We start from the raw sequence: 10,138 nt of genomic DNA on the forward strand, positions 1-10,138 counted from the left end.
GCATTTTGACACTCAATGGCATCTTTTAAATTTTGTAACATACGCTTCGTGTTCTTTTACATAAATAAAATAAAATACTTACTGATCTGTGTCTTTCTTATTTCTTGTAGTATTGTTTTTACAATGTTTTACTACGTCACCCGGCATTTTAGTTTCAATTATTAGTAAAGTTTAACAGAACATGTGGCATGTTAACGTCACTTAAGGTCACGTTTTTAATTTTTATAGTATTAATGAATATTTAAATAAATCACATGTCAAAAAAAAACAACACAATAGAACTCTATACAACTTGGAATACAAATCCAGAAAATCAAGAACGCATATTTCACATAGACATAAACTAACCAGAAAAATTAACATGACCTGGAAAAATATTGGAGTGAAAAAATCTATATTTTCAATAATATGAATATTTAAATTATTTTTAATTTTTTTGCATGCTTTTAATTTAATCTGAATAGTTTTTTTTTTTTATGAAAATAAGGGACGAGACGAGCAGGTCGGTCAGCTGTTGGTAATTGTTGCGCCCTGCTCATTACAATGCAGTGCCGCTCAGGATTCTTGAAAAACCCCAAATATACTGAGCGGCACTACAACTGCGCTCATCACCTTGAGACATAAGATGTTAAGTCTCATTTGCCCAGTAATTTCACTAGCTACGGCGCCCTTCAGACCGAAACACAGTAATGCTTACACATTACTGCTTCACGGCAGAAATAGGCGCCGTTGTGGTACCAATAATCTAGCCGGCATCCTGTGCAAAGGAGCCTCCCACAGTAGCAACATTGTAATATTTAAGATCTGGACATACCCTATTCCAAGGCCAAATGAATAATTTCATTTCAGTTCACACATTGTGCGAGACTGGCTCGAGTTCACCCACTTGGGCGAAGTATAAGTTGCCGCACTTGTAAGACTACGCCTGTGGTATCTAGTTGGAGCGAAAAGGACACCAATTCTTAATCTAAGCCAGTAGCGTTAATCTTTTAGTAAAGTCATTTATTTCTAGTTTTTATTACGTGGCCTTAAATATAATAACGTTTTATATTTCTGTTAAGTAATGTTATTTTTATTTTATTTAAAAAAATATTGTTATAATGCGTAGTTCCAGTTATGATTGTTTTCAATAAAAAAAAATACGCTTGTTTTGATCGAAATATCATCTTCTCTCTCAGAGCGCCATTTGATTCCGAAGCGGTACTAGTACCTAGTATATTAGAAATGACATCAAAAAGAATTCTAAAGCAATCAATTTTGAGAAAATAAATGTCTTTTTTATGCCTTTTATTATAGACTTGGTATTATCATAATTTGATAAAGAGAGTCAAATAAAGATAACAAATTTAATATCAATAATATACAATTCGATAAATTCTTTCCCCGAGAGCATATTTGGTAAGGATATCAACAAAATTAATTTCGTTAAGAAAACAACAAGCTTTTTTGTCATAGTGAATTTCTTATAGCCATAAAATTAATTCTTACGCTCAATTTAACTGCCTGAACAATTTGCTTGGGAGCGCAATGCCTTTGACCCAGTTGCGTACAAGATGTCGGAGGCAAAGGCTTGCCTAAAAATTATTGTTACCAATTATTCGATTGGCTTTTGGAATGTTTTTTTATGAACATTTGATTCTGACTATAAAAATAGTTTCTTCAGGAAAGTTTGAAACAAAAGTGGAGACAAGTTGAGTCACACACGATAAAGAGTTTGGCATAACCGTACAATATATTTTTGTCTTTCTAATATTTAAATACTTTTGTATTTTTTTTTATTTGATACGTTTAAATACGTATCAAATCTACCAGTGGCTCCTTTGCACAGGATGCCGGCTAGATTATGGGTACCACAACGGTGCCTATTTCTGCCGTGAAGCAGTAATGTGTAAGCATTGCTGTGTTTCGGTCTGAAGGGCGCCGTAACTAGTGAAATTACTGGGCAAATGAGACGTAACGTCTTATGTCTCAAGGTGACGAGTGCAATTGTAGTGCCGTTCAGAATTTTTGGGTTATTCAAGAATTCTGAGTGGCACTGCATTATAATGCACAGGGCGCATCAATTACCATCAGCTGAACGTCCTGCTCGTCTCGTCCCTTAATACATATATATATATATAACAATATATTCAAAGTATTGCATGCCTGAAGCGCGAAGCGCGCAGGGATGTTCTACTAGGGGTTAAAATCAAAACGTTTTGTCGCATAAAATCCTATATAACAACTAGCTGACCCAGCAAACGTTAAAATTGCGATATAAAAGTAACTGTTGATCGTAGATGGGTGAAAATTTGAAGTTGTATGTATTTTAATGTTGACTCATAATTAAACAAATTTATAAACAATGTCAAAAAAATTAAAAAAAAAAATCGTGTGGACCACCCTTAACATTTAGGGGGATGAAAAATAGATGTTGTCCGATTCTCAGACCTACCCAATATGCACTCAAAATTTCGTGAGAATCGGTCAAGCCGTTTCGGAGGAGTTCAAAGTTTAACACCATGACACGAGAATTTTATATATTAGAATATTAAATTGGTATAAAAAGCACATAATAAGAAAAATACAATTTTTGTTTATAAAATACAATTCTTTGTAATATTTGAATTCTTTTGTAAATGTATATTTTTTTTATTTTATACGTATTTAAGTAGACTAAATAATAAAATGTGGTCTTCGTATCTTTGATTGGTTGAGCTTAATATTAATTGATAGACTCAGCTGCCTGTATTAAATATCGCACGCTAATGAATTTTTATCAAATAAAAAGAAACAGTCAAAAGTATTGTGTGTTAGTGATTCTAGTGTACAAAAATGAAACTTAAAACAAAATTTTATGAATGCTGCGGGACTCGTACCCGCGACGTCTCGTGTTCCGTGCGAGCGCTCTTTCCAACTGAGTCAACCGTTCGAGTGACGTATCGTTTATAAAATCTTGTATGCTTTGTTCAACTCTCAGGATGTACCTTAACTAAAATGTTATAGGCGGTAGTAGAGATAGTAATTGTATTTGATGTTTATTTCATGACGCTGACTTTCGCATGATACGCTACAAATTTAAAACATCATTCCCCATCATCTGGATGTGTGGTGTTTTTTAAGAAACTTCATGGATTCAAAAGCGCTTATTGTAAGCCTAATTGAATAAAGTTTATTTGACCTTCACTCTCTTCCACGTGAAACCAAGCATGAACTTCCTTGTGCGGTGTTTCCGGGACGATACGACATTGGTAACATCAAAAAAAACGCGTACACCTTACTTAAGGGCTGGCAACGCTCCTGAGATTCCGCTTGTGTTGCAAAAGAATGTGGGCAGTGGTGATAACTTAACATCAGGTGAACCCTTTCTACTCCCATTTGTATTCCTCTTTCATAAAATGTACTTAACGCTCCCCATGGACGCCTAGTGCTCCTGGAAAAAAGAATCAGCCTGGAATAGAGTCACACAGTTTCAGTATGGTCATTCATTATATTATAACCAGCCTACTGAAACTCACTTAAGAAAAATGCGATTCACTTGATTGTATGAAACGTGCAGTCATTGATAGATTGACAGTTGATTGCTATAATCTTGTAAAAAACGGAGATAGCCAAAATCCACTACGTTTTAAGCAACTGTTCGCTTGTAAACTTAGCCGGATTACAATAATAACTACTATTTCAAACTTATATCAAATGACTGCACGTTTCATACAAAACTAAATATCAATTTTTACTTAGGCAGTCCCGCCTCTAATTACGTAGTATTTACATCCTCTTTGATTGTAACGATCATAAGAACCATTTTGGCATTGCGAATATCAATATAATAAGAGATAGAAAATTTAAGATTCCATCACTCCCTGGAGACGACATATCTCATGATATAGCATGATACTGTCGCGTAGCAACGCTTCGACGTTTATGACGAGAGTAAAAGTGTTTACTTTAGACGCTGCAGCTGTAGACCCGGGTTCGATACACCTACCAGATTATGGAATTGTTTGGGTTTTGTAAAGTTAATGGATTTTTCTAGTAAGTTCAGGATCAAATCGAACAGAAAAAAAGGGATGGAAAATGTGTAAGCAGGATAAAAATAGTTAAAAGAATTTTCTAGTACAATAATTTAAAGATGGAATGGGGGAATCATTTTGAAAATGGAACAGATCCGGGGGTATATAAGCCGTACTAAGCGTGGCCTACGGCAGTTCTAGTTCTGACTCGAAAGTGTAAAGAAGAAGAAGAAGAAGAAGAGAAGAAGAAGAAGAAGAAAAGAAGATGTAGTGAAAAGTGGAAGTGTTCCAAGAAGAAGAAGGTAGAAGAAGAGACCTAGTGTTCGGTGCAGTGTGACACGTTGATGGTACTGCCGGCCCACAAGAGGAACAGCGGCAGACCGGCGAAGTGCAAGTTCAGAAAAAGTGAACGCAAATAAAGACTCTCGTTCCTATAAGCGGAGTATTATTTCCAATCCCTGACCCACTCTCGTGTCAATATGTTAGAGCCAGCTGTCACATCGAGAGAAACGAAGACAACTCAGCGACCTGTCAAAGTGGTGTATGTTTCATTCTTTGTAAAAATATATATGAAGAGGCAGGAGGGCCTGCATTAGAACTACAGGTAGGCAGGCAGGTGGGTGTGAGCAGAAAAATCACAAGTCCTTGTTACAATCACAGTTGTTTAATCAGCACAGGGTTTAATAATCGAAATACACAATTAAACGAACAATGTACAGTCTAAGCAACACGAAAACCAACTTAATTTTAACACTAGATTAAACTATCACTCGGATGCAAAGAGATTCGTCACGTGGTGCACGGGCACCGTCTCGAACAAAAAGTGAAGTCAAGATGTCAAGGTAAGATGCGCCGTCATATAAATAAAATCTCACTTATTAAAATAATATATATGTCGTAGGTATATTTTTAAACCCATGATATTACAATTTCACTAGATTGTTTATCGAGTTCATTTATTACAATTTAACGGCCTAGTTTTAGTGACATTGTAATGTAATAAATCTAGGAATATTACAAATGAAGTTAGCAGTTTGAGACGTCGCGCGTTCTGATTGGTCATTTTTTTTTCTTACTCAATGTGCAAAACAGTAATACATAACATTGGAGCGTGTATGTAATTTTCTATCTGAATTTATTGTTGAAATAGTAGTGAACAAGGGCTGATTCGGTTCTAGCGTTGTGATAAACTGTGTTAATATGTTTTTGAGACCTACTAGTAATCAAGGGCCGATTCGGTTCTGGCACTCGCGGCCGCTGCTGCGGCACGCTACGCGCGGCTGCTGCGTTGTGGTCAACAGTCTAAACTTGTTTTTGGGACCTACTAGTGAACAAAGGCGGATCGCTTAGTAACAATTAACTAATTATTCTTATGCATAACTAATGACTGTACAATAAATACAAGAAACACTACAAACAGAAACAACCTCATAAACTAACGACTATCGAATCACTATGGTGTATCCGTGACATTACAATGTCACTAAAAATGATATACATTAATATTGTATAGCAATTAAACATAAAAAATGAAAGAAGTACTTGACTTTAAAAAAAGGATGTTAATCCTACCGGCTCATATTCACATTTAAATATATTTATTCAAATTAGGATTTTTAATCACTTACTGAACATCAAAATCTTTCTCTTTCTTATTAAATAAATTGTGACGATGAAGATTATTATTTTTTTTTTTATCATTTTACATATACCGATATAAAACTTGGTCAACTAAGCATCTAAAAAAACCACAACTAATGCTTATAACACTTAGTAATACGTCACAACTTATGCTATAAATTAAATGAACAACAGTGAAAATATTTTAAAAGACATAAAAACGAATATATATAACTTAGCAGGTTCAAATTCTCATAGCTGCTATAATTTATGTAATAGGTAATCCTTTATTCTATAATTAATGTTTATAGTATTTAAATTTTGTCGCTCAATGAAGGGCAGCTCATGTAGCAAGCGAGGTATTAGGTAATCGGCAGTTCGTTCGCCGTACACGTTGCAGGCCCGGAGAATCGACAACCGGTTGATTTTGAACAAATCGTTAGAATTTCATTACATATTAATTGTTTTGGAACTTTGCCGGAAGCATGGTGTAAAAGCACATACATAGCCCAACAATGGACATACTAACTTGACTTAACCGAGAAGTAGGCATAACAAGTTAATGTTTGTTTCTGTACAATATAATTAACACAATTTCTAGAAAATTTGCTAATATGCCTATTCAGTGTTTGTACCGACTAGTTAAAGACTATTTGGAGGTCATTCATCAGGCTGAGTATATTTTTTTATGGAAGAGAGGAGAAACGAGTGTACGGGTCACCTGATATTAAGTGATCACAGTCGCCTACATTCTCTTGCAACACCAGAGGAATAACAAGAGCTTTGCCGGCGCTTTAGAAAAATGTACGCGCTTTTATTGAAGGTACCCATGTCGTATCGGCCTTGAAACACAAGGAAGGCCGCACAAGGAAGCTAAATCCACAGCTTTGTAGTACGTGGAAGAACGTTTCTTGAAAACCGTACTGTGGTGGAACGCCAAGCTATCAGATGGTGGGGATGATGTTTTAATTTGTAGCGTGTCGTGCGAAGGTGGAATTCGGCGGCAGGAATCAAGTGAAACAGCTATTCGGAACACGGAGTTAGTTAAGAATATATTGAGACGTAATAATCTAGACATTGCCTATTTCTGCCGTGAAGCAGTATTTCGGTCTGAAGGCGCCGTAGCTAGTGAAATTACTGGCTAAATTAGACTTAACATCTTACGTCTCAAGGACGAGCGCAGTTATCAAAAGCAGCCACTCAGAATTCTGAGTGGCACTACATTGTAATGGGCAGGGCGTATCAATTACCATCCGCACGTCCTGCTCGTCGCGTCCCTTATTTAGAAAAATCTTGTATTAATTACCGAAGCGGTTTATTTCGTTTTTCAAACTACAATTTATTATAGTTTCTATAAGTTTACAAAATATAATCGTTTTATCATGATAGAGATTAGTGAATCCAATTAACGGCGATGATGTGAAGCAGTTAAAGTGGGGTAAAAGTTGGACTAAGACAACTTCAGCTGTGAAGTCGGCGGAAATCTCTTGTGCCGGAAGTCCTCACTAACTTTGAGCCAAACTATTAATTATTGTTCGACATCGTTAATATTCTAAGGGCCTTAAACAATAATTTAGCTTAACTCAACACGAAGGCATTATAAAATAACTATAATATTCTCGTACTCTTTACATCACGCGAATACAGTGACTAGCTTGTACCTATCATAATTTTTATTCAATACTAGCCCGACAGCTATACTGACCCGACAGACGTTGTTCTGTCAATAAAAAAAATGATGTAAGTATTCGGGAATAATGTAGTCTAAAGCCATTGGACATGTGTAATCAAAGTTAATGTGTTATAAATGAAACATGAAACTTTTTCTAAGGGATTTTATAATAAGTAGTAAAAAATTAATAGGCTTCATATCGTATTTGTCTAAACGGCTTTTAATTTAAAATCCATATAGTATGTTATCCTTAAGAGCCTTTATATGCCTTCGAGGACTTCGTTGTAGACCTATTTAAGATACACAATTCTACCTTACATTATTTTGTTATATCTCAAAGGGTTTAGAAAGCGTTTTCGTTGATAGCTCCCAAAGGGCTTATTTTTTTCCGATACCTCCAATAAATATCGTTACAAAAATGTATACAAAAACTTAACAAAGTATATTCTAAAAGTTTTCCTCGAGCACCACGCTATCCATTGGTGAAAACAGCATGAAAATCGGTGAAGTAGTTTTTCAGTTTATCGCAAACAGACAGACAGACGGCGGTTATAATGGTCATTGCTTTAAGTGGAACAAATTTCTGTACTTAAGTTAGGTAATGGACCATTGTGCCTGAAATGTGGCCAACTCAATTCCTAATTTATATTTTTTAAATTACAAAAAACAAAATAGGAAACTTCTATGAGAACACTTACGTAATAACGTTAGTGTACAAAAACGAAATTCACGCTGACCATTTCAATGATAGCACAAAATTTCATAACAGCACTTATGTAGAAAAACTGTAGGGTCATTTATGTACTCATTAAAAGTTTATAATGAAGAAGCCACTGTGGATTCTGGGTCACTTTGAGTTAAATTAAAAATCATGTTTTATTTTTGGGGCTGTTGCTGTACATAATTATACATGACACATCGTTTTCATTACATTAAGTCGGTTCAAGTCCCAGACGAGGCAAGTATTTTTTAGAAAATCTTTGAATGCAAAATTACTAACTTTTAAAAATAACATAAAGTCTTCTTTCAGTAAAATACCTCTACGATATTTAAGGTACTTTCACTTCATGTCCCATAACTTGTTGTTAACATGTTTTATTTTGGGGCTGTTGCTGTACATAATTATACATGACTCTGTTTGAATTTTCGTTAACCATTGATGGACTAGTATGAGACTTTGTTTTTATAGGTCAGTTGACAATATCAATGGTTAGGTGCTCAAGGATAATTACTTCGCGCATCTGTGAAGTATTAACTATATAATATATAAGTACATTCATGAGCAAATCATTAGAGCTGTTTAGAGCAACTAAGATATAGAATAAGTTCTGTAACAAATAAATTTTTGTGATGTAATGTAATCCTAATAAAACTGGTATACAGTCTGTCCCAAAGTTATGGGACATGAAGGGAAAGTACCTTAAATATCGTAGATAGGGTATTGTACTGAAATAAGACTTTATGTTATTTTTAAAATTTTGTAATTCTGCATTCAAAGATTTTCTAAAAAATACTTAAATACGTACGTAATACGTAAATATGTTGGTTTAATTCAGTCCTTTAATCTGTCAGACCCCGAATCTATGGATTTTCAAGAATTTTCGCGACTCGATATCGACGTGTTTTTAAGGCCATGTTTTCGAAAACTGACTATAATTTGTAGTCGGATCTAGGCTAGACGAGGGCTACTCTTGAGCTTTTAAAAAGTCCGGAAGTTAACTTCCAGCGAGGCTTGAGTAGTTCGTGACTTGTGACAAGGTGCAGTAGAGTCTTTCTAATTAAGATGAAAAAGCATTTATTATTTATAATTCACAATAATTTGTTATTAAATATATGCATTTTATCACTAAGATTATAATATTGAAGAAGGCTGTATGGCTATATGTAATCATTCATATTAAATGTGGCGCGTGAAATGGCCTATAATTTTCATATTTCGTTTTATTTTATGAAAATAAGGGACGAGACGTGCAGGACGTTCAGCTGATGGTAATTGAGACGCCTTGCCCATTACAATACAGTGCCCCTCAGGATTTTTGAAAAACTCAAAAACCCTTTTTGAACGATTTATGTAATACATTTTTGTTTTTCCTCGCAAGTCTGTTGAAAATGTGCGTATGAAACTCGTGAGCAACTTTCTCATTAGACACTTGGCTGACCTATGCCCTCGGCATCGCCTACGGCTAGGGCTGCAACCCACAGCCTCATGTATAATGAGCAGCTTAGCTCATTTGTATGATAATATACTATTATGTCATTGATTGAGCTTATAGTCTCAATACACGGACGAGTAAAAAAAGAAGGACTCCGCGTCGTGATATTATCAAGTGAATTATGTTATGCTAGTGTGTGTGCGGTTACGGGGGATACTAGTTACATAAATTTTCTTCCTTAAATAATCATAATTATATGGCCATAAATACTTAATATAAAGTATCGTTTTTACACTTTTTCACAACGCACTACGGCATTTTTTAAATATTTTATTGAGACGCAAACTGATCTGTCACAGACGATGACCATTCTCATAATGGCCGCCTAACGGCCTGTAGTAGTGTGTGTGCGTGGGGCTATGTACTTACACGTTAATCGGCTTGTTTTGGTGCTACACTGTTATGTTAAGTAACACGGAGTCCTTACTTTTCTACCCGTTCGTGTCTCTATATTATAATCTTTATGTTTATCTGCATACCATAATGAGAAAGATTTTTTTACATATTGAAATTGAAATAATAATTAATGTCATACTAACTATTTGACGCATAAATTAAAACTATTGAACATCAGACTCCACTGTAGAATATTCTGAACTCTATTAAGAGTTCAGAATATTTGCTGTTCCCTCGAGTAACAT

Source organism: Leptidea sinapis, chromosome 22 (assembly GCF_905404315.1).
Source record: "Leptidea sinapis chromosome 22, ilLepSina1.1, whole genome shotgun sequence".
Lineage (NCBI taxonomy): Eukaryota > Metazoa > Arthropoda > Insecta > Lepidoptera > Pieridae > Leptidea > Leptidea sinapis.